General features: G+C 37.4%; 1 protein-coding gene across 1 annotated transcript in view; it reads right to left on the bottom strand.

The window, feature by feature from the left end:
- Positions 1-23,735, bottom strand: part of FAM189A1 (family with sequence similarity 189 member A1) — a 59,898-nt gene extending 36,163 nt beyond the window's left edge. Inside the window, exon 1 of the mRNA XM_026052364.1 lies at positions 23,685-23,735. The gene's annotated coding sequence lies outside the window, so the exon portion shown is untranslated. The remainder of the gene's footprint in view (positions 1-23,684) is intronic.
- Between the last annotated feature and the right edge of the window lie 773 nt (positions 23,736-24,508).

Here is a 24,508-nt window from a genome sequence, read left to right as displayed (position 1 = left end):
GTCAGTGCTCACACAGCCACGTAATGCTTGCACATCTAATTATCTGAAATTAAGTAGTACTATTGCATCTTTTTTTTTTCTCTTTTATCTATAACTTACACACTTCCTATTCATTGTTTTCATAAAATGCTATTGTCTATTAATGCATATACTATTAATATTTTTTTCCTATCCAAAATCTGGAATGGTGGGATTTTTTTAAAATGTTTTGCAAATAAAGATCAAAATTGTCATAGTTTCTATCTTCATCTTTACCATCCTAAACCTTACTTAGGACAATTCCCAGTACACACACCTAAGGTTTATTTAGGTTTTATCTCCCATGTATATTTTGAAAGAAAACAGGACTTGTTTCAAGCAGTTCTTAATGATTTAACACTTCAATATTGTGTGCATTAAAAAGGATCCTTCTTGAAGACAAAACCTCTAGGATAAAATACATGCTGCTACCACGTAACAGTGAGCAACTATGTACCCTCACTCTCTCTATATAGCTCCCTAAAACCTACCACAAGCGCTTTTTGAAATAAACGCTCTGTAATCTCAAGATTATTAACCAGGAGACAGTATTTGCATTACAAATTTTAGTTATCAGCAGTTTATTTCTTCAAGCATCATAGTCAACTGAACAAGGTTTATAACCTGTGACAAGATGCTGTGTGCTTGCAGTATTCTCTCCATTTTGGCATCCATCTCTAGCTGCACTTTATCCTTTTGTCACGTGCAAAAACAGGAGGGAAGAAAGGATGCACTGCTCAGCTGAGACCATACAAGAGGCTCTAATAATTTTTGCTCTCCTCTGTGGGTTCCAGCCTCACCTTCTGCACCCAACCACCTGAAGATGTGACAGCAGTAGCATGTTCCAGACTTGAGCAACAACTACAGGGTYCCCTACCAAATACTGAAGTTCTCTGTTACACCTCTGGAATTTGCTATTTAATGCTTTGCTTCTCAGTAACGCAGGCAAGGCAACACCTAAGCTGGACTCAGCACAGAGCTAGAAGGGAAATTTTTCAGGTCCACGGCAAGCCCTTTGCAACTGTCTTGCTTTTGCAGAATACAATCTAATAAAAGAAATTTTAAATTCCTAATATCTTTAAAGTTTCTCAGACAAATATCAACAGAATGGACAAAATAGGGCAAATCTGTCATGCTGTTACCACAACTTTTGAGGAGAAGTCCACAGTCATGCAAGTAGCCATCACAGAGAGAAGGAGGCAAAAAAAATATCAAATACTAATGGGCATTAGAAAGTGTGTTCAAGATTTTTATAAACCAGTCTTTTCTCATAGAAGCAAAAGTAGAGGCAGTAAATGTAAAAAAAAAGATCTAAAACCCATTGAATTAGTAGTCATGACAGATTGCAACAGACAGCCCCCACTACATTATGAAAGACTATAGTAGTTAGTTATGCATCATTCATGAAATCAAGTATGTCTAATATCCACATTAAAATCTTCCCCAGAAAATGAGTTAGTGGTGAYGTGTGCTAAGCACACAGGGCGTGACACACTCGCAGGAGCAGCGCTGCACTATTAAGGGAGCGTGGAAGATGAAGTTAACCCAATGACTACACCAACCTACCAAGGCCCAGAGCTCAGACTGAACAAAACGCAGCCTCGCTGTTACACACTAATGAGTCATGGCACCTTAATACGGCTGCTCAACAACACTCTTATGTTCGTTAGCTTTCTAGCTACCATATGTAACCAAAACAATATTGTGTGAATTCAGTACAATGTGTTAGTGCCACTAGGCTCCAAAAGCCTTAGAGGCACTGAGGGGCAGTGCACTGACTGAAGGAGAAGCCAATCGATTTGTGGCGACAAGCAGTTAGCAGGATTAATTCCTTCTTATACGTTACCACAGCCCTAAACTAATCCTGCAAAACTAATTAGTTCTGCTCTGAGGCAATGATTAAAATTGATACAATAATTCACAATCTGAGAGGTTATCTTGCACTTGGAACAATAAATCAGCTTAATTCTCTTCACGACCTTAGTCTGCCTCTTTCCTTTGGTCCTTTCAATATTTTCTGAGATTCAGCTCACATTGAGTGGGTTCTCTATGTCTTCTCTTAACTTCCTTTTTAAGATGGAAACTATTTAAAGATCAAGCCTTCAAAGTAGCTCTTCACTAAAAAGAAGCAAAGCTCTCCAATGGGAAGGCGGGTTAAAGCCATGGCCTAATGGAGTACCCTTGCTGTGCTCCTCTAAGAAAGGGATAAATGATGTTTGATTTAGGCAGTATTTCACATATGATTCTGTATGTAGTTTTCAGATGATATAGATGTTTCATGTACATAATTTCCCTTGACGTGCTAGCAAAGCTATACTTATCAAAATTTCACGGAAGAGTGAGGAATATTTCACTTTAATTTCGCTGGTGCCTGCTCTTTACCTCCTCAGCAAGCAGGCAAGGCCACGGCAGGCCCGGGGAGCTCCCCAGGAGAGGAGGAAGCGCAGGACCACACGTGTTCCCCTTGCCCTCCCTCATACAGGCTAAAAGATTCTGCCTTTGATTTCCATTACTGCATTGCGTTTCCATTTTGTATATCAAAGATACAGTTGTTTGTGTTGTATCTTGATTATTCCAATATTGACTATGCATACGTTTTCAACAACAGAAGGGAACTGAGTATTTGCATACAAAAAAAAAAAAAGACAAAAGCAAAAAACAAGAGATATGATATAGACAAGTTTTAAACTCAATTCTGTGAAAATTTGAATATGGAAGCGAACATTTAAAAAGCAACATATTGCCTAAAGTCCGTGGTTGTATAAAACCCACATCTACACATGTGTCCGGATTTTGAGATATATTGTGTTGAATTATAAATCACTCTTAAGGTAGGTTACGAATCCCCAATGCACTTCCTAGACAGAGCAGGATAAGAAAGCCRTCCAGGATGCATTCAAAAGGTTTTGTCTCCTAAATTTTTCTTTCACATCTACAATCTAGCTTTTTGACATGAACTCCATAGAGATTTGTAATCAAACCTCTAGAGTGACCTGAATGCAGGGTGGAAGGAAAYGCGCAAGCTCCGGAGGAAATGGCACAAAACAGGCTCATAGAATGGCCTGTGCTGATAAGGACAGATCCCCTTCCCGGACCCTGCTCCCAGCAATAAAGCTGAGGGACATGTTGTTTGTGTCCAAACTGAAAGGTCCTACACTGATAAGGCACGAGGCGAGATGATTTGTAAGCAGGACTCCCCACAAAGGTAGCACATGTTGCTCCTCCTCCTGCAGCAGCTTCCACACGAGGAGAGCCAGGCAGTGGCAACAACTGTGCACAAGATTTACTGTGACTGAACTAGGCCGGACACTGACGCGAAGGGTCATCGCACAAGAGTTGCYAGCTCCTCGTAGGCATAAAAATACCTGTCCAGAGAACTACCTTCTCAACATCAAGCAGGAGTCCCACAGACAGCACGGGCACGCACTCACCCGGATCCCTTGAACTCTGTGTCACACACACGTGGTCCTGGACAGACCGCTTGCACATACACATGTTGGTGCTTGCAAGGATGCAAATACGAGAGAATAAGCGTGAGTGACTACATCAACTCTCAGATTTTGTAAATAAACATCATTTTCTCCTTTCATGACATTCTGCGCCGAGTTTTGTTATGCTGATTCCTTACAAGGCCTGGAGAGTCTTCTAACTAGTAAATACTTTTATCTTTTTAAGRTCACATACATAAAGAACTATTTTCTTAGGAAAATACTTCATTTAAAGTAATAACAAAGACTATTTCAAGATAAATGCAGCTATAAATAGATCATCTTGTCTTTCTTGAAAACATTCCTAATAAACACAGGTCTGCAAGTCAGTRTAAAAAACTACCAAGCTCATATTTTTTGGAAAATGCAATACAGAACATGTGTCCTATCTTCTAAATTCTTGCATTTGTATCATTTCAACAGCCTGTAATTACTTCTTTCCCACTAAACTCAGACAAACCTGTTTTATTTAGCTCCTTTCTATGGATCCACAAGTGTTTTATACAGCAGATGATGTTACTCTGTACTGTCAAAAACRTCAAGTCCAAACACCAACACAGCGTACAGAGCTTTTCAGCCTGTTCACATCTGATAATACAGTGACACTCTTCAAATACGCACATATCCCCTGAGCTACCTGCAGATGAACTAAGTAATAAACTCCAAGTGAATCTAAGTGACAAACTCTGAAATGGCTCCTATACGTTCTTTCACGTGGATGTTGTAACAGCTTTGCACAATTAAATTTCAAAGCTCTTAATTGCTAGCTATTGTTTTAGATGGATACACAACTGGGAATTTTTTGAATGTCTAATTTGTGCTGCATTTTATATTATCTAAGTTCATATGTTGAAAATGTTTACCACCAAGTTAAAAACAAAGATCAACATCTCAAGAATGAAAAAGCTAGTCAATGAAGTTGCATATTCTGAAAAAAAAATGACATTCAAACACTTAACAGCTSAAGTTATTATATATTCTCCAATATTTAAGTCTAATTAAAATTCTTATCTTAAAAGTGTAATAGCAATAGATTCATAGGAATGTTCACATCAACGCAAAAGCCTATGCTCTATTTTCAAATGTTCCTTGATTACAAAACAGAAGTGGTGTGGAAAGAACAAATCAGTACAAGTTAATGCTGTCTAAATCCAAGGACTTTTCAACTAGTGATTTCAAGAAGTCAGTATCCTCCCAGAATAATAAATGAAAATTGCAGATGGTACTTTTTCCTCACTACCTATAAGCAGACCATTTCCAACTACACAAAGGTTTATTCAGGGTGCAATCATTTGAAATGGCTTGCTATAATACAATGCTTTACTAGCAGAGACACACTACAATGAAGATAGAGAGAAAGGTGAACTGTTCCTCATCGAAGATTATGATGCTATGAGCTATTCATTTGCTCTTTCAGGTCCCACATATTATTCATGAARTGCAAGTATTAGAATATTAGAACTAAATAAGGCTTGTATTGAACCCTAACATCACGAGAAATCTCTCTATATTGCAGTAGAGCATGAATCATGCCAACAGTCTAACACCTATGTTAGTATTTTTTATTTCTGATGCTTCCTTAAACCAAAATTTCACAGAAAATTTCATGTACTTCTGAATCTCATAGCCAAAGCCAGGTTAAACAGGGTCTAATATAAAACCTCAACCAACTGATTGGTAGAGAGACACATATTTGTTTCCAAAATCTGGCATTTATGAAAGGAACTGGCTTTTAAAAATACATCATTTTCAGACACTTGGAGTCTGAGTTTCATCAAGACAAAACTACTGACACTTGTGAAGCAATCTGAGCTAGCCCTATGTGGGAAGGAGATCACAGTAACAGTGAAAATCAATTTAAAAAGTATTTGCTCTTATAAATTAGCATTTTCTGGTTCATTATAGACATAAACGGTGACACAAAACTTGTCAGGAACCYTCCACGGTTACCAATTCTTGATATGTAAGGTCATATCATTACGCAGAAGTCATTTACAATAGCAGAATTTGGGTAGATTACAGATTCTTTGCAATGTCTCTACATTGCAAAGTGCCTGAAGAATAGCTATCCTCCCCTTCCCCCCACTCCCCTTTTTTTTTTTTTTTTAAATTAGAAGTCAGCTGCACCTGTTTTTGGAGCAGATTTGCATATATGAATCATATCACACAACAGATTTTCATTACCAGGATCTGCTTTCTGAAATTTTTAATTTCTTCCTTCAGCACTGTCACCTACAATAATGATTTGCCCTGGAATCATGAAAGTAATTTTACTGGCATTTCAGTGAAGGGAGATATTCTGAAATTATTTTTCATTTCAGAAGCATACACACTTCTCACTTTTGTTTTTCCTCCCCTCCWCCACAACAAACACTTTGTCTGACTTTATGCTCCAACAAAGTATTGYGGAAGCTCTAATACATCTATGACAAAATCATTTACTTCACTCACATTTCGGGAACTGTTTTAGTTCTCAAAAAGCACAAATAGGGAACATTATCCTTGCAGAAGACAGTTCCTGCATCCAAACAGGACTTGATTAAAACGCACTACAGTGCCTTAAATCTTGTGCAACGYCGAAAGAACCTCAGCCTACTTCTAGTAACATTTTTTACTGTTATTGAGAGTCTCATTATCAAACCCCTTCAGAATAAACAGCCAACTACCTGGAATAGAAATGGTTATTCGTGGTCTGATAGTAGCTAATTGTTACTTTTTSAACTAGTCTTGTTTCAATATGTGAATGAGAATTGTAACTGAAAACACGAAATAAGGGAAAAGATATTTTGTGTTTCTATCAAGCTATAAAGACTGCTGTTAACCACTGACACAGGAAGATTTAGAGTTTTTATGAGACACATCTTAATTTCCTCAATCAATAAAACATATATGCAYTCATACTCTAATATGACGCAAATCAGATCAATTCTCAGCAGAGAATTCTTCTTCCCCWTGTGCGCTGCTTGTAGCGCTCAGGCACCATGTTCCCCCTGCGCAGTGCAGGAACACACCCCCGGTTTCATTTCCACCTTCACTCCTTTAGAAAGGAATATTTTGCTGCTACATGTTTCACAGAGAATAGCTTTGCAATTTTGCTTTATTATCAGCCTACTACCAGAAGTRGTTTGACGTTTTAGTTTTCATTCCCTGTTACTACCTCCCTAAATTACTTTTTTGGTCTTTAGTAACTTGTTGTGGTCAACATCTGTGCACAAACGYGGCTGTTGAGCAAGAGAGAGAAGCAAAGAAGATGGGGCAGCCCTTGGCAGAGGAGCGGTGTAGTAGCTGTGCTGTGGAAAGCCTCGCCGAAGAGACCTGCCTTCTGGTGTGAAGAAGCACAGGGAGGTTAAAGCAAACTGTGGAGAAGCTAGAAGGACTTGCTAAAGTTGTAAGATCATCAGAAGTTGATGTCAGTGCCACTACATTATTAGATGATGGAAAACTCCTACACCCRAAACTCATATTCTGTTTTTTCACCCTGAGTACAGCTCTGTAAAGAATTCCTATCAACCACGAAAGGCATGTAGTGTTCCTTCACAGGAACAGCATAGGAAGGAAAAAAAAATATTTTCTATCAATAGACTAATGATATTAAAATTGAGCTACAGTTTCTCCACAACATATGCTACAAAATACTCTTGATTGGAAAAAAAAAAATCCTAAAAATCCAATTAAAATGTTAGTATTCTCCCGTATCTTTGGATCCAGGAATACAGGAATTCTGAAGATTCTGGGGCAAACCAAGGTAAGGTAGCTCAGCAGCCCTAAAACTGCATTTCATTATCTGCAGGACCAGATTTCAGGAAAAACAAATASTGTTTTCATGGTAACTTTCTTTTAATGTAACTTTCTTTTAATGTAGAAAAAGCTTTAAACTCTGCTTTAAAAATTTTTTGTCTGAGAAATGTTTTTGTGATAGCGGAGACAACTAGAAAAGGTAAAGGATAATTAACCTTTTCARTATGAATATACACACAATGGCAGCACTCAGATGACTTGTCTCATGTGGTAACTTTGAAATTCCCTATTATTTCCTTAATTTCATGTTTCTACAGTAAGGAAGTTACAATAAGGAAGCTTCAACTCAAACACAAATAACTGCCAGCACGTTCTTCTACATTTTTTGAGCAGTCTGCTCAACTAATACCACTAACGTACCAAAAATTCTGCTAAAAAATGGTGACATTTTATTAAAAAAATTGCCAAAATATGAAACTGGACACAGCATTAATTTTATGATTAGATTATTCAGTGAAAATGTGGACTAAGCCTCTGAAAAGATAATAACTAATTAAGATTGAAAGAACCAAAATTACTTACCAATACATGTAGTTCTTTGAAATATATTGCCAGTATACATACTCTTATAGTGCTCACCACAAACATTCAAGTTCAAAGATTTTCTGCCTAAACGATATCTACAGGTTAATGCACTACTATTCTTTTTTGTTCCATGTTCACATATGGGGAAAAAAAAACCCTATATTGTTTCCTGACAACCAAGAAATCAAAGAAGTCCAAATTACAAAAGAAAAGGGAAAAAGGTGAATATATTCAGAAAACTCTCCTCAATCCCCACTGCTCATAAATAAATCTAGTTTGTTCTCCATGTTTTCATCATTAATACTCCCAGTGTGGATAATTCTAAATTATCCTCTTCATTACTATAAATTATCCAGAGTATCAGAGGCCTCCAAGTGAACCATTCCACCAAATGTAGCCTAGTCCCCAGGCATATCTGTAAAGACCTTAGAATACGCTCTTATGCTTAAGAATAATCTGAATAACACCCGAAATGACCGTTTTCCGTGTGTGCCACAGACAAAGACTTTTTCATGATCTGTAAATAAGCTACTTGATTCTCAGCTCCTTGTACCCCTCTCTGCAATTTGTTGCCCTTTTTTTTCTCTGGAGAGTAGGACCAGAAATAACTTGCAGGTTTTACTCATATTTTATTCCATTTGTCCACCCCTTACACACYGCCCTTGTTAGGGGTGCTGACTGTAGCAACAACTGGATAAATTCTGGCAGAGCAAAACGCAGCAGGATTTTCAGCAGCCCTGCAAAAGGTACTTTACAGAAGGAAGCCTTATACACTCCACACAGCTTTGACATCAACTTGCTCTGTGGGAAAAACAGACAGAAGGCAAGRGTATTAACACTGCTTTATGCAAAGCCATGCTAAATTTCACACCATTTGTTTTCAAAATCTTTGAAACTAAGGTTCCTAAATATCAACTCAAACAAGGATTTTCAGCAGATTTTATGAGAATGCAGAAAACTCCTTCCTTCTGTTCTGACTAGCATTTATCTATATAGCTGGACACATCCTACAAGCAGTGATAGCTTCACCTTTAAAACAGTATTGCTCTCCCCTGTAGCAATGCAAATCACAGCACCCAACTCATAATTATTTTGAGCAGTATCTATTCTTACTTCTTCTCATCTCTTCTTCTTTTCTTACRGATTTCTACCCAAAGATTTTGCAGCACTTTGAGCAACTAAATTATGTGACACACCAGCAACTAAAATGCTGAACCATAAATACATGCTTCTGTGCAGCAGTTTCCACTGTGTAATTCTAACCACTGACGGTCCATTTATAGACCAGGGCTTCTCTATTTAGAGACATCCATATGTGGGAATTTTACCCTAAAATGCCACTTTGAAGCAAGAACACAAGCAAAGAACACAACCTAACTTATTTTAATGCCACYCAAACCCTTGTAAACTTGAAATCCTTCAAAAGGCCAGTTGCAGCTTTGCAGTCAGATAGAAGCAGCATTGTTTGTATCTATTATAAACACTCCAAATACAATTGCTTTTTTAATAGAAAAGCCTTGTTCCAAAGTTGGAACTACCACAGCTATCCCAGAGCTTAGTTTCTGCTTAAACATATTATCTGAGGGAAAACGTTCTAATACTCCAGCCACTTTATAAGGAAGGAAGGTAAGAGCAACTTTACACTTCCACAGCAGCTCTGAATGGGTTCCTCCATACACACCCTGGCAAGGCTTCTGCCAGTGTCACATTGCTGCAACAATTCACCTGCAGAACAAATGGAGGTCCCACTGTAACCCTGCTCTGTGTAAATTAACCTTCAACAACATCTGTAGCAAAATACTCTGAGGAAATAAAAGCACCTGCTGTCCTGCTGACAAGGACGGGCATCAAAAAGCTGTAAAAGCAGCCCCTCCTGACAGCGRCATAATTAGAGAGAGGCAGGTTGGAAAGGTCAGAGGCACAGCCATTTTGCATCTCTGTCTTTCCCAAAATAATAGTAATTAATTATTGATGAGAGGTTACTCTTATTAGTGAGGAATCATGTGATCCCTCTAAAATCTGTGACACCGGAGCACTTTCATTTGGTCATTAAGAAAGGCGGCTTCTGTCATTAAGCAAGTAGCTACTGCTAAACTGCATCAACAGCACAGCATTTTCACTATCACAAAATTCGTAGGAGAAATATGTAAGGCATCAAAGTATGGACAGCAGTTACTCCAAGGTATTTCTAATGTCATCTCATTAGAGCTCGGTCTGTTAAAAGAGAAATCGCACACAGAAGGCTCTGGAACATGATCYGATGGAGATGCATCAGCACAGGGAAAGGCGATGCCCCTCAGAGAGGCCCAGGCAGGCAGAGGGACGGGGCTGATTCCACGCAGGGTGCTGCAGAGCAGCATCCGCCAGCGAGCAGCTGCGTGAGCAGCGCTCCTCCTCGTTCCGCTCTGCCGCCGGCCACGCTGCTCTGTGCACCGTGCTCTGTGCTCTGACCCATCCTGCACAGGAATTTTTCTCAGCGGTCCCAGGTAAGCGCTAACCAACATGTTTTGCTCCACAAACCCTTGTGGAGGGGCCTGGCTCTAGCTTTGGTTATGATGCAGAACTGCTCGCTGCTGGCAGCGATGGCCCCGAGCTGCTCACTGGGCCCTGCTAGCAGCTGCTTACTCCTACCCATCCTACACAACCCCTGCAGTCCTGCACAGGAGGCACATTTGTGTATCTGTCCATGTATGGATATGTGTACACATATTTCTGTAGCTCYATGCATGAGTTAGTTTCTGCTTCTCCTTTCTGTCCATATGTGCAAATGTTAAATGCAAAAATTGGAGAGAAGAAACAATGAAGTGAGGAGGATACTTAGCTCATTGCTCTGCGTTTCTCAGTCTTTTGCCACTTTAATGCTAAGTGTGGAATATTTCAAACCATTTTGTATAGATCCTTTTTATTTGGTATACACTTTTATGCAAGGGCCATTAGAGCACAATCTTGAAAGTAAACATTTGGGGTTTTGTTGTAGCCCCAAAAAGCATGCAAGAAAACCTGTACAATGTTCTTCTGCTGCAAATAAAGTGCTGTTAATACAATTCTGCTGATTCTCTACTGAGGTTCTTATGCATACAGCAGGCTAACACACACTATTACCATGTCTCCAAGTTTACTAGTACTAGGAAAGCATTAAATTTTTCCTACCRATTCCCGACAGTTGTCATTCATTTATTTTAGAAAGCAAAATGCTAAATACAGAAAATGCTGATAGGACTATATAGGTTATAACATGAATGCAAGGCAAGCAGATACAGTATGGTTTTATAACTTTTTWAATTTAGTGATGGATATTAAAACACACACGCACACACACACAACCATTTTGGAAATCACATTGCAAAGTGATAAAGGAAAAAAAAAACTAGGGAAAAGACGCTGAGGCRGGAAATAATTTCATGAATAAATGTCCTGAGAATATTCCTGGATAGATAAAATTGGTTTCATTTAAATAAAATCTGAAGAAGGAAAGCCACTGACAGTATGAAACACAAAAGCACACCTTCAAGTCCAACAACAATCACTAGAAAGACTGCAGTTTAAAATACTAGGTAATCACAGCACRTTTTTGGTAAGTACATATTTCTGTTTCAATAGGAATTAAAAGCACTCTAGCTAGAGAAATATCTATTCCTCAAGAGAGTGAAAGAGGACTGAAGATAATCCTGTGGAGTTCTTAAAGATTTTTCAGTGTTTATAACAGTAACTCAAATTTCTCTTGGATGTATCAATTCTCCAGRAAAAATAAAGAAAGTGCATCATGAGTTACCTTTGCTGGATGACAAGGAAACAACYTGGAGTATTCCTGATTCTTGAAGACCTCTGAAAAGCAGCAGCACCTTTTACTACTACTGCTCAGTTATGGCTCTACTGACTGATAGTGGGTAAAAGTGACAGGAACGTTGKTTTTTTTAGTGCACTGATTATTACTATAACGTAATAATTTACAATAATGCTAAACATAGTAATGTTAAGAATCATTATCATGAAAGCCAGGAGACTAAAGGGGTCTCCAAATGGACTCAAGATGGGAAATGAAGTATTGGGAAAGCAGAATTTGCCTTCGTGAGGAAGTCACGTCCAAGTAACACTTCATGTCAGTAGCAATTCACTTCATGCTTTCCATTCATGTATTCAATTTTTCTGGGAACATTTTCACTTCTAGTGAAATTGGAGAAGGAGGTGCCACTACAGAAAATAAAATTTGGGTTCAAAACAATTACATAGAAGTAAAATAGAATCAGAAGACAACTTAAGGGGCAGTTTCCTGGCTCTTTCCTATCCTACAAATGTCTGGCTGGGCTATATATGCTTCCTGCAAGAGTGCTGGAGAGACAGGAAGAGTCAACCCACTCAACAAGGGGTAACGGAAAGTAAATCAGTAGCTCTCACAGGAGGAGACAAAAAAAGAGCATGTATTATTTCACTTTCAGGTTATTTTCAGTTCTACTTTGACCAACTGCCAAAAATAAAATAAAAACCAAGCTACTTGTAAATAAACAAACAACCACACACACACACACGAATGACTAACCTGAGCCGAATAAGATTAATAATACAAAAGGAATTGCAATGATTCTCTTACCTCTGTACTGTATCTGGAACTATACTCAAAGTTTGCTGWGGTCACTTAGTGCTGCATATGCTGAAATCACTGTGTTATAAAAGTCTAAACTGCAAGTTTCTTCAAATGGAGTAAAGCCACTGAATCATTCTGATGGACTGAATTTTCATCTAAAATGCCAACTTACAACACATYCTCATCATGAGTTCTCATCATCTTGATAGCGCAAACTGCAGATGCCAGAAACGATTTAAGCTCAAGAATATATAAGCTGCCAAATACAAGTGGCAATCTATTAAGACATCTCAAAAGACCAGCAAGTGTTTAACCTCATTTGACTGCCAAAACAAAAAGCCAATTCCTGACAAAACCCACCAAATTAATTGTCTCTTGCCTTTAAAGGCTAAAACACATTATTCAAAGCACAAATATCCTGGTGAGCCAAGACTGACCAGTGACTTGCTGACTGGTGCATCAAAAAGCACAACTCAAGTTCCCAGCGCTGTAGCCAACTTTTGTGCAGAGCTCTAGACCCATTACTGCAGTATGAACTGGTAAACAGAAATGCTTCATAAATCCTCCCCTCTTCTCAACTCTCCGTACCCAAACATATCCAACAGCCACTATTCCTGCAACCTGAGCAGTGCTCTCTGTCCCACAACACGCCACACTGCCTGGGGCTACATGCTGGTTTGCATCTTTAATCCACCAAACCAGAGTTAACCCAGAAGACAAAAATGGCATGGCAATCTTCTTATCTTCCAACCACAAAATGGAGGGCAAGAAGTTATTTCAGCATGGTAATTATAAAATCAGACTATTCTGATGAGGATTTATGCATATATCTAAAGACATGCTACACTCAGTGGTAGTTTCACCTCTAAAAGAGTGTGACTTTCCACTGTAGCAGTAGAAATCAGAACATTAAACTCAGTTAACTTGAGCATCGTCTATTCTGGTTTCTGGTATTTCAGATCTACACCCAAAGATTTTGCAACACTTTGAACAACTAAATATTGTGACACAGCAGCAAAATGCTGAACCATAAATACGTGTTTTCTCAGTCTGGAATCCAGTTAAGATGGCAATTCAAGTCCTCAGTTTCGAATTTTCTRTAATGACTATGCTTTACACTCTGTAAATAAGCAGGACACAACTGCGTTCAGTGGAAGTCTCAATCTAGTAGGTGTAGATCCTCAGTAGGAAATGAATCACAAATAGATGTTAAATCAGTCAAGAAAACACATCTTGAAAATACATCTGCCTTAATAGCAATACGAAAACAGCCTTATGTTTTATCTTCTATTAGCTCTTTGTGTAATCACTTCTTCATGGTTCTCTGCAATGTAAAGATTTTAAAACCAGCAGAAATGTGCAAATTAAACAGAATAACTTTTTTCACAAATAATTTGACCAATATGTGTATTTATATTTTTGAACATATTGACATACTCTCACAGCTCATATCTAGCTTTCTTCAGCTGTAAGAATGCTTTCAAAATTCTTGACATTACGTCAACTGCCAGTTCCCAAAGTTCTTATATTTTATTTTTACAATGTGAAAACTAAGAATATCAGAATCATCTCCCATTACCTCCAGAAAATTTCTGATAAAGTGCACTGGACATTGTATCTTGCTCCCTTTTCCATTTTTTAGAAACTTCTACAGATACTATCTGAACTGCTGGAACTGAAACAACTTCCTTTTTCGCTCTTCGCTGCCCAAATATTAGAATTACAAAGTAATCTTGTCTGCCATAGGTTTTACCACATTTTCTTCTTTGGAGCCCTTCCCCTGTTTCACATTTGGTGCTAGCTGTTGCAAAATCCTTTTCAGTGTGATTTGCACAGTTTCACTTGCAGCAGGCCACTGGCTCCCCTGGACCTCCGTGTCCCCTGCACATCCATGAAACTCCACTCAACCAACAAGAGGCTCTCACCGCCCTCCTCAAACGTTTCACAAACACCACAGCAGCAATTCAGCCTGTAACTTTAATGGAAGTGTCGTTTTATAATATGGGTGTCCACTTTTCTTCTGCAGACAGTGCTTTGAAAGGCACAACATATTCTTGTGCTGATACTGTTAAACAAACATTTCTTTTATTCATCTTTTGAAATGCACTTATCCATAGCCATGCCTAAAAGGTAATGGCATAATGGACTGTTCTATTATCAAAGATTATGTAGTTAAAGATTATGTGGTTCTTTGTTTCCCAGTGACTGGATGGTGGGAAGCTTCAAATAGTACAATTATGGACAGGAAAGGGACTAAATATCCATACTGTGAAAGAGACTAAAAGGAAGGATGTCTCAGAAGCAAAGGTAAATAYTGTGAAATTTTTAGCGTGTGAAAACAAAGGARCTCTATAAAGGAGGCCTTTGCGGAGAGACCGAGGTATTTTACTGAAAGAGAAAGAAAGACACATCCCTAAACAAAAATAATTTATTTGCTTCAGTGTTTACATAGGAAGCAAGGCAGATGTCAGAAGCTGAGATTAATTTCCCAAGGAGGAAGAAGAAATACTGAAGGAAAGCGGACGTGAGCCAAGAAAGCGCTGAGGAAATTAGAGCATAGAAGGGCTGCCAAAATGCTAGGACCAGATGGGCTGCAGCCTCGATTTCTAAAAGAAAGAGCAAATGAGAGGGAAGAACCATTAAGAGATATATTTAGAAGGCATGTGAGAACAGSGGAATTACTGATGGAGAGGCAAATCTAGCGTCTGTGCCATACCCTGCCCTTAAGCAGCAGCACGGATCCTGGGGGGTGGCAAGCTGCCATGCCACTGCCMCGGTGACCTGGTGCCACAGGGGCAGGAGGCAGCACAGGCTGTTTAAGAGTAATAAAGACATTTCTTGTTTCTGTGGGGTATGCCCCAGGAGGCTGCGGCTGCCCTCCAGGAAAAGCTGTTCTCCCTCCTTTCAACTTTTGCCCCCAGGGTTGCTGATTAGCGGCCCTGCAGCACGGGGGATATCAGGTCTCACAGGTGACAGCTGGGGTGGCAGGGCCCCAGCACAGGCAGCCCCCATGGAAAAGGTAATAGTGAGCTGGGGACAGACTGACCCGGGCAAGAAAATGCTGCAAAAAATGCTAAGGAGTGGAAGGGGCCACAGAAAATTCATTCTAAACAGATGCTTCACTCTCCATGTCTGACACCTGCTTTTTCTTCCCCTTTCCAGGGACACCTCTATTTCCCTTATTTTCCTTTCAAGTTTTGTTTCTTTATTTTCCAGTTTGCTATTTTACTGTGTATTTCTCCATTCTGACCATCGTCCTCTCTGGTCAGGTAAATTCTGAAAGCAATCAAGGAAAGCAAAGAAAGAGAATGGCCCTGGGGCAGGCTGTGCCATCCAYCTATCCTTCTGCTAGAGGAGAGGGGGGCCTTGGAGACACCAACACAGGCAAGAGAGCACCTGTCAGGACCTACGTGCTTATGTTAATCTATGTGCAAAAAGCAGTGGGGCATAAATGTAAATGGCATCTACACACACTCTAATTGCAAACTTTCAAGATTGGGATCATGTTGAGAAAACAGCTGACTGGGCCCATGAAACTTCCAGGCTACCCCGGAGACCCAACTTCACACACTTGTGCCTACACACACATGCACGCACTAACAGAAAGGATAGGAGAAAATCCAAGACCAACAGCTTGAGTAAGAGGAAATGAGATAGCATCAGTGTCCCAAGCTAAGAACGGATTAAAAAATAAAAATTAAAATTTCTATTCCTTACAAAAGAAAAAGCTGCAGATTTAAAGGCATATCAACATGTCAAGAGGGACATCTCAGAAAGGAGGTGATCTCATCTGCCACCTACCATCCGAAATGATTCCTGTCTAAGAGGAATCCCCAGTTTATGATGCCAACACAGCAACAGAAAAGGCCATTCTATAGCATCCAGAAATTGCATCCAGAGTTTATAGCACTTTAAGCTAAGGTTACAATTAAGCTTAATTGCTCTATTAAGATTTAAACATTTGGAGGAAATATCATTCCTCCCTATAACTCTGTGCTAATCTGTGTAAATAAAATAATGTATGCAATTAAGAATCACAGTCTGAACCTCCAAAATCAAAAGTTCAGGTTAAATTGGTGCAAGTGCAATTGATCAGACAACTTTCATTTTCTGAACAACTGTACAAAACATGAGTAGGGCATGTTCTGTAGGCACATCAAATAAGAAATTCAACTTTTATATTTTCACCTTTGAAATCTAMTTTTTGAGAAGTGACCCAGTAAAATCTGATCACCCAAATCTTAACAGAAAAATAAAAACAAAAATTAATCACTAAATATAGCATATTCATATGAAATATTTATCTTTTTTACCTAGCTATGCTATTCATCAGGGTAACTTATGTAACAAAAATCTAAAGAAATCCCCACTTGCTTCTCATATACTTGGTTATTTCTCTAAGCCTTTGGAAGCAATCAGAAGAAAGTGTACAAAAGGAAATTAAGAAAATACTACTGAAAAGGAAAAATAAATATTAATAATTAGCAGAAACCATGGAAAGTAACAGAAAGTGAAAGATCTACCATCACTTTTGTTTGGGATAACTAGATCAGGAAGTARCTAAAAAAGTCTAAACCAATCCTGTTCCAGTGCAGTTCTGTACTTCTTTTTCTCCTATTGCTTTCAGCACGTTCTTGGGAATAAAGTTTCCAGTCCAAGAACAGTATTCCCTGAATCCCTCTCCCCTGGGGGGAACTGAGCACTTATTACCCTGAATTCCTCAGGAGAAAACACGAGAGATCCAGTGCTCGTGGCACACGTTTCATGTGGGTGCAGAATGGATCAAGAGGAAAGGCAACCCTTGCAGGACTCTCCAAAGTGTGTGACAGACTATGGGCACAGGTGCTCAAAAATAACTTAAAAATAGAGGGAAAACACTTTAGGGTTTAGGTGAATTAAAGAACACACAAGGCACTGACTTCAATATCTTGTTTTTAACTCWCCACTTCTACATTTTAATATTTCAGCATTTTCATTCCCGCTTTTGAATTCCTACATCAACACACATCTCARTTGGCATGAAGTCAGAAATACGCACGCATAATTCTATATCCTAAATTTGATTTAAGTATACTAAATAAATGAAGCAAGTCAAATGGACAAAATCCCTTAAGGCAAGAAATGGAAGGTAGGATCATGTAATATATGGATGAAATTTTGCTAATAAAATATTTTTGAAATAACAGACGGATGTGGAAATAGAATTTGCAAGTAAACTGATAGAGGGCATTAAATGAATTTGGTCTTTCCATTATATATGATAAAAATGATAGCACAAGACAGATTAGAAATAGACTGGCCTACTTCTAAAAAATACAGAGAAACACACACCTGTATTTCACTCTGCCACAGTGGATATACACAAGCCTTTTTCATACATAGCTTTAACATTACATGGGAATTAGCAATAATAAAAATTAATTAATAATAAAATTTAAATAAAAGATTTCATGTAGTGACTAATGAGAACAAATAACCATTTTTCTTTTTTTAAGCACTATAGTAATAATATTTTTTCTCTACAAGTATATAAAGTGAAACCTATTTTCAATCTTCAGTCATTCTGGAAAGAAAAGTATCTGAAAATAARTAAGTAACATGCAATGCTGTAAGAAACAAAGTAGAAGAGATTGGTGAAAAGCTGGCCTGAAATCACATTAAATACTTTTTATGACATCTTTAGAGAAATAAAGGAAATAACTGATGACTAAGTGATTAAGAAAATATTAATGGTGAACTTTGAAAAATTTAGACTTTAAATGTATGTGGTCTAAATCTAAATAGACTTCTGCTTCTACAGAGCTCTCCACTTCAATTCAGAGTAGCATGCCAAATCAACTTAACAAGCAATAACTTGACTACATGACAGATTTCTTTACCTCTAATTTTAAAGTAGAAACTCTCTCCAGTCTAATTTTACATTCCTTCCTTTCTTAAATAAGCTTTTTCTTCACCACTTCCATTTATAGTTTGCATTTCTCACTAAACTTCATTGTAAAAAGACTCCTGTCTGTACAAGCGACGTTCAGGGATAACAGAAAAGAAACTTGCAGATTTAAACTGCAATGAGAAAAATACTCATACTCGTATTCTTAGTCTTTATATAAAGCATTAATTAACAATTAGTATTCCTCTCCTATTTTTTTCTTCTATACTTCTGCTGATGAACTCTTATATGTAAAGCTCACAGTCTCATAAAGTGTGGTTTTGGAACCCAAATGAATGCAACTACAAGTTTGGCTCAAAGCAAGTAGAGGCCACAACCTTCTTTCTAAGTTTTTCTCAAGTCTACACTTTCAGAGAACAAAAGCTAAAATGTTCCTATCGCTACCAAAACCAACACAGGAAATGTAAACCTATCAAGAAAAAAACAGAAAGACTGAGAAATACAGGCAGTACAAGTGGTTAAAAACTGGTTACAAGTTTGTAACTTGTTCAACTAAGTCTTTCAAGAGATTTGAATATTAACAGATATGTTGGAAAAAAATATTAGTAATTTCTATTTTATGAGAAAGATGGAATCTGAAAGCTGTCATGCAAATAATTCGCAGTCATTAAAATCTCAAAAGTATTAAAAATGTGTAGTACTATAAAATATCAAGTACTGCACAAATAAAAAAAAAAAAGCAATTTAGATGAATCAAGCTCAGACCAAATGAGACTAACACCCAATCTGCCTATTAGTCATGTTTTTGTTTATGGTAACTGGCACTCATCTGTAAGGTTAGAACTGGTGTTATGTATCCATATATTTTATGTAGCTGGTATATGTGCAGATATGTTTATTTAAAATCACTAATAATTTTCTATTTACAACAGGTACAGATCTTTTCTACTACCTATTACTGGAAAAAAAAAGTCAAATATTCAAATAGTTCAAATATTTCCCTGGATTCTATGGAAGAGCTCTCATTTTGCAACAAACTACTGAGTTGGCCCCAGAGCAGTATTTTCTACCAAAGCCAGTTTGGGATTTCCCTGATTCTTGCTAGAGGGCAGTCCGAGACGCTCCAAAGCCATTCATTCATGCCATGAATTCTAACAGCCAAAAATCCCAGAGCATACAGTGCAGTTCTGCATTAGGCAGCTCTGTCTCAGCAGCCACCCAAGCTCTTTCCCTCTTGTGAGACCTTTCCCTTAACCTTGCAGAGAGCAGCTCTGCAACCTTGCAGCTGCTACAAGCAAGTTACCCAAGGCTGCGGATGTGCACGCTAGCACATTTTCCCCCTATTTCAAGCCAGGAAAGGCCAGAAGGGAAGATCCATTTGGACCAATTTCACCATTGCCGATTGCCTTCAATAAAAGGTAGCAGCACAGAACTGGYCCACAGATATTTTAAACTTAATTGCTTTTTAAACTATTTTTCTCTTCTCTTTATTTCTCTGGCCTCATTTTGTGGGCTTTTATGTTAACAGAAAGCAATGATTCCTGACATAATYTTAACTGTCTTCATGAATGAGTGAAAAAAAAGACAAAACCTCTAAGGATTCCTGGCAATGACAGATTTAAATTGGTTGTAAAGGTACAAAATCTATATATAATTAGCAACAACTATTGCCCATTTGTAAGAAAATACACACACRACTATGTATATATATGAACTAAAGATGCCAGAAAATACCTATTACTGTGTACTGATAGAGTTTTTGAATGACAAGCGTACTACGCAGGAATATCTGCATAAAATTAATTCCTGTTTTGTAGCTTCGGAATTACTCATTCTATTGAAGTGAAAAGTCATTGATTGCACTATAGTTATTTTTTCCTTCCTTAAAGACTATTAAGATGGAATTCAATGCAAGATTGAGGAATCTTGCAAATTTGGATGTTTGTAGAAACCTAACCATAATACTGACATCTCAGTTTTGCAATTAGGAAAAAAATGCTTGTACGCTGTAAAAAGGAAGGGAGGGGGATTTTACAGTTGTACTGGAACACAATTACAAATTACAAGTACCCAAGATGCGTTTTAATTCTTAAATTATTGGATAAGCAGTATTCTGTTTTAATGAATTCTGATCATCATTACTACAATAATATCATCTCCTTGGTTTAATTCCATTGATTCTAAACTAAAAGCCTAAYAAATCTTTCAGCAGCAGAATGCATGCTTTTACTAATTTCTAAAGGGTACAAACAAGAGAGAAAATAATCTCTGTTCAGACCATGTGGAAGCAAATTCCTGTCTCAACACAGTCCTCCTGACACACCCAGGATTTAGTGTCTAAATAAGGGACTTTTCCTCAGAGCACTACAAACTCTCTCAGATGTCATAATTAAAAATGCAGAGTCTAATGCAGAAACATCTGAATATTATATGTGAAAAATACTGCTTGAAATTAATCCAGAAGTAATTTAAAATAAGGCCGCCATTTCCCATATGACTCCTTTAGAAAATGTAAATACAGTTTGATAACAGAGATACTCATTTATGTAAAGTGATTTGGAAACATAAGCAACAGAGGGCTAGATGGGGACCAAATAAAGCTCAGACAAATCAACATAATTTAGCGAATCCTTTAGAGGATTAAACTATGCAAAGACACTGCTCTGCCTTGGAAGCCTCTACATACTTCTGCACATGAGCATCACAGCAGAACTTCCTCCCTGCTTTGTAAACACCCAACTGTGCTCAGTTTTGCCTTTGGTTCCAAAGTGGCAAACCACACAACCACCTCTAACATGCTGTGATAATGCTGCGTAACACATTCCTCTTAAGAGTCCGTCAAAACCCAACTGTTGATAACTACCATCTGTGCTTATTATTCTGCAACTTTTCGCCTTCAGAAATAAGAAGCATCATTTTGCCCAGTTTTCAAACACCCCATAAACAGTACAGCTTGCRGTCTCATTTAAGGTTTAATTTTATAAAACCTTATTTTATGGCTTCAAATAGTGAAGCTATCTTTCTAGGTGGCCTTTGCCCTTTTCAGTGCTGTATTATGAAACACATTGCAAAAAACAAGCAATGTATATTGGAATCTATTATACAGCTAGTGATAAAACTATAAATATTGCAAAAAGATAACTGCTGAGCCTATATTTGCATATATATTGTACAAGCAGATTGCAAGAAATACAACTCATCATATTGTTGCTGGGACTTTGCGTATTTTTCACAGAAAGTAAAAAGTCATACATTAAAAAGTCATACATACAAAGTTATAGCATACAATTAATATTTAAYTATTAAATGCTTAATCAGAACAGTCATAGTGCTTACATGTGGCTAAAAGGTATCTACAAATCAACAAGGAAAAATGACACTGCAACCTTTGCAAAACGATCAATTAGCACTGGTTATTGCACAGCTGCACTACAGAGAGGCAAAAACACCGTCCTCTACTCCTTCCTTCAACTGATTATTATACAATCAGGAGTGCAAATACAGAACAACAATAATCCAGTTTTAACTCTTGGGAATAACTGATCCTGGAACAAATTTTAGAAATGTGAGCTGTTCTGAAAGACTACTAACATTTAATATTTCCTCCCATTTATATATCTTGTCATGATGCTACTGAATGCTACACAAGCACCTGTTCAGATTTCAYTGAAAGAATCAACATCTGAAGGAATGGCTGCATCTAAAATATCCAGGTATTCAGGATTTTAGTAATAAAGATTTTTTTCTACAGCAAAAAAGAAATCTTATTTAYGAAAAGCAAAAACAAAAAAGAAAATCGCAAAAGCTTTAGCACTACTGTTTTAGTTCCTAATACTGATACAGTTGGAATTAAGCTAACTCTTATTCTATACAGTTCTGTATATTTTCAATTACATTCCTGTGTCCTGGGCGTATATAACTATGTTACAAATGCTRAATACAGACACATGCATTTTCAAAAGTAATATTTACTTGATAATATATCGTTATTAACACAATTATCTCACAGTTTAATCTTTTTTTATTTGAATCTACTACTGCTTTGTGCTAACAGTTAAATTGTGGCTCTATTGGTACACATACACGAAGTATGAATTACTTTTCATTAAGTCACTACATGACTCTCCCAGCAGAACACATAATGTAGCTCAAAACTGTTTCACAGATAAAGAGCAGCTTGGTTTTCCTTGTAATATATTAGTGCTCCACACACATACTATAACAAGACAAAGGAGGAGATCTTAAGTGCTGTAAGTGCATTTGATAAAACAGGAATATCTTCTTGTTTCTATATTTTCTAAGTCTATATAATGAAAAAGCAAACCAGTGTTTATATTTATTCAATAAAGGTAACAGTGTCTTAAGGAGTTAAATTATTTAATTTAAATAAGCTAGCAGTTTTCAACACCAAATAATTCAGTTCTACTCAATCAATGCTTCATTATGAAGCCTTATAAGCATGTGAAATATGCTTATAAGTGGCAATCAATTACAGATCTATTAATYGCAGTGTTAATTTGTCACCAAAGCATTTGTTATATCTGTTGCAAATAAATCAAAACTTCACCACAGCTTATTTATTGCAAGGGTTCCAGTTTCCCACTATTTATATTAAAAATATGTAAAATGATACAATATACAGTGCAGGTCTAATTATCACTAGTGCTTTTTGCATTTTAGCACTATTTTATATTCTAAAATCAAGAGGATACCTGTACTTGAGAGAAACACGCTTCACAAAAACGAAGCAGGATAAATTATTCTGCTCAGACTACTGTCCTCTTTAGTTTAAGGAAGGATTACTAAATGCTTCTCTAACACAACAGCATTCTGAATTATTTCCCAAATCATACATACAAAATTAATGTCATTCAACATATGTCAGATACATTCTAATCAAAGTGAATGCAGAAAACAATTATAAGAAAAAAATATACAAAATCAATCATTTCTGTATCTGTACATCAAGATGACATACACATCTTCGGTAATAAATGGAGCAGAAAGGCATTTCCAAAAAAGGGACTATTTTACAGTCTTCTTTCGTTTTTAATTTTTTGCTTGTCCATATAATACAATATCACAGCAGCACATATACMTACTTCAGAAGTATACAACTGAGTTCAGTTTACTACTGAACAGTAAGGAAGTCATCATGAACCACAAATAAAATGGGAAGTTGCAATCTATAGTCTTACTAAAAAGATTATTTGCAACATTACTGTAAAAGGGCAAGACAACTAAACCTAGATCTGGAAAATCAATTGACATGGCTCTAGAAAAAGATAAAATGACTAGGAGTTGCTTGCAGAGAAAACTTTGGTCAATATAGGTCATTGATGTTTATAAAGTCCGTTTAACGTAATTAAGCAACATTGCCACTCACCACAAGCGAAAGGGGCCTCTTCCATGACACTACCCCAATCAGTCCTGACAACAGCACCTGTAATGAAGACACCAGAGTCACCAAAGACATACAGGTTTCATATCAACATCCTTTAAAAATAGTAAGACAAAGATGTTCAGATGCAGGACGACACACAGCCACGCAGTGCGTTTCCAGAGTGCAGCAAACAAACAGTTAGAAGATTTGCTGTTTTCATTTAATCTACAATATGAATTAAACATGGCAGCACTGTTGATGTGTTTTTAAAGCACTTTTCAATCCAGTTGCCAGATCTAGGTAGTTCTGTCAGTTCCGAGTAGGTCTTCAGACGCCTTTTCCCCAAGTCCCTAATATTATCAGTGCTAATGGAGAAAACCCTTTCAGGGTAGATTTTCTTGTGGTCTCTTAGCAACAGCAAAAATTAGTTCTGAGAAGCACACAAACAGGGGAGTCAAGATGGGACAATCACTAATTTCATTAGCACAGAAACATTCCCTAGGAACAGCCCCTGAATTAACATCGGTGACACACTGCTACAAAAATGTTATGCCATTTCTCACTAAGACTTTGTTTCAATGGAAGAACTATGCTCTAGAAACAGTGTCCAAATCATTTRAGTGACTGAGAGCTCTTAAACAGCAGCACAACAAACTGAAAGACTCTATATCTGACCAGTATTTCTAATAACAGCAACAAAGCCCCACCTCTCACTATAGTGCACATCTTGATTCAGGAGGGCATTTATAATTTAAAATAAAACCGAAATATATCTGTGATGAAAATTCTTACTAACTTTACTCTAGTAAAACTAAATCATCATCTAA

This window comes from Nothoprocta perdicaria, unplaced genomic scaffold (assembly GCF_003342845.1).
Source record: "Nothoprocta perdicaria isolate Ctin4 unplaced genomic scaffold, notPer1 scaffold_113, whole genome shotgun sequence".
In the NCBI taxonomy this organism is placed as follows: Eukaryota; Metazoa; Chordata; class Aves; order Tinamiformes; family Tinamidae; genus Nothoprocta; species Nothoprocta perdicaria.
This window is presented reverse-complemented; position numbering and strand designations above follow the sequence as displayed.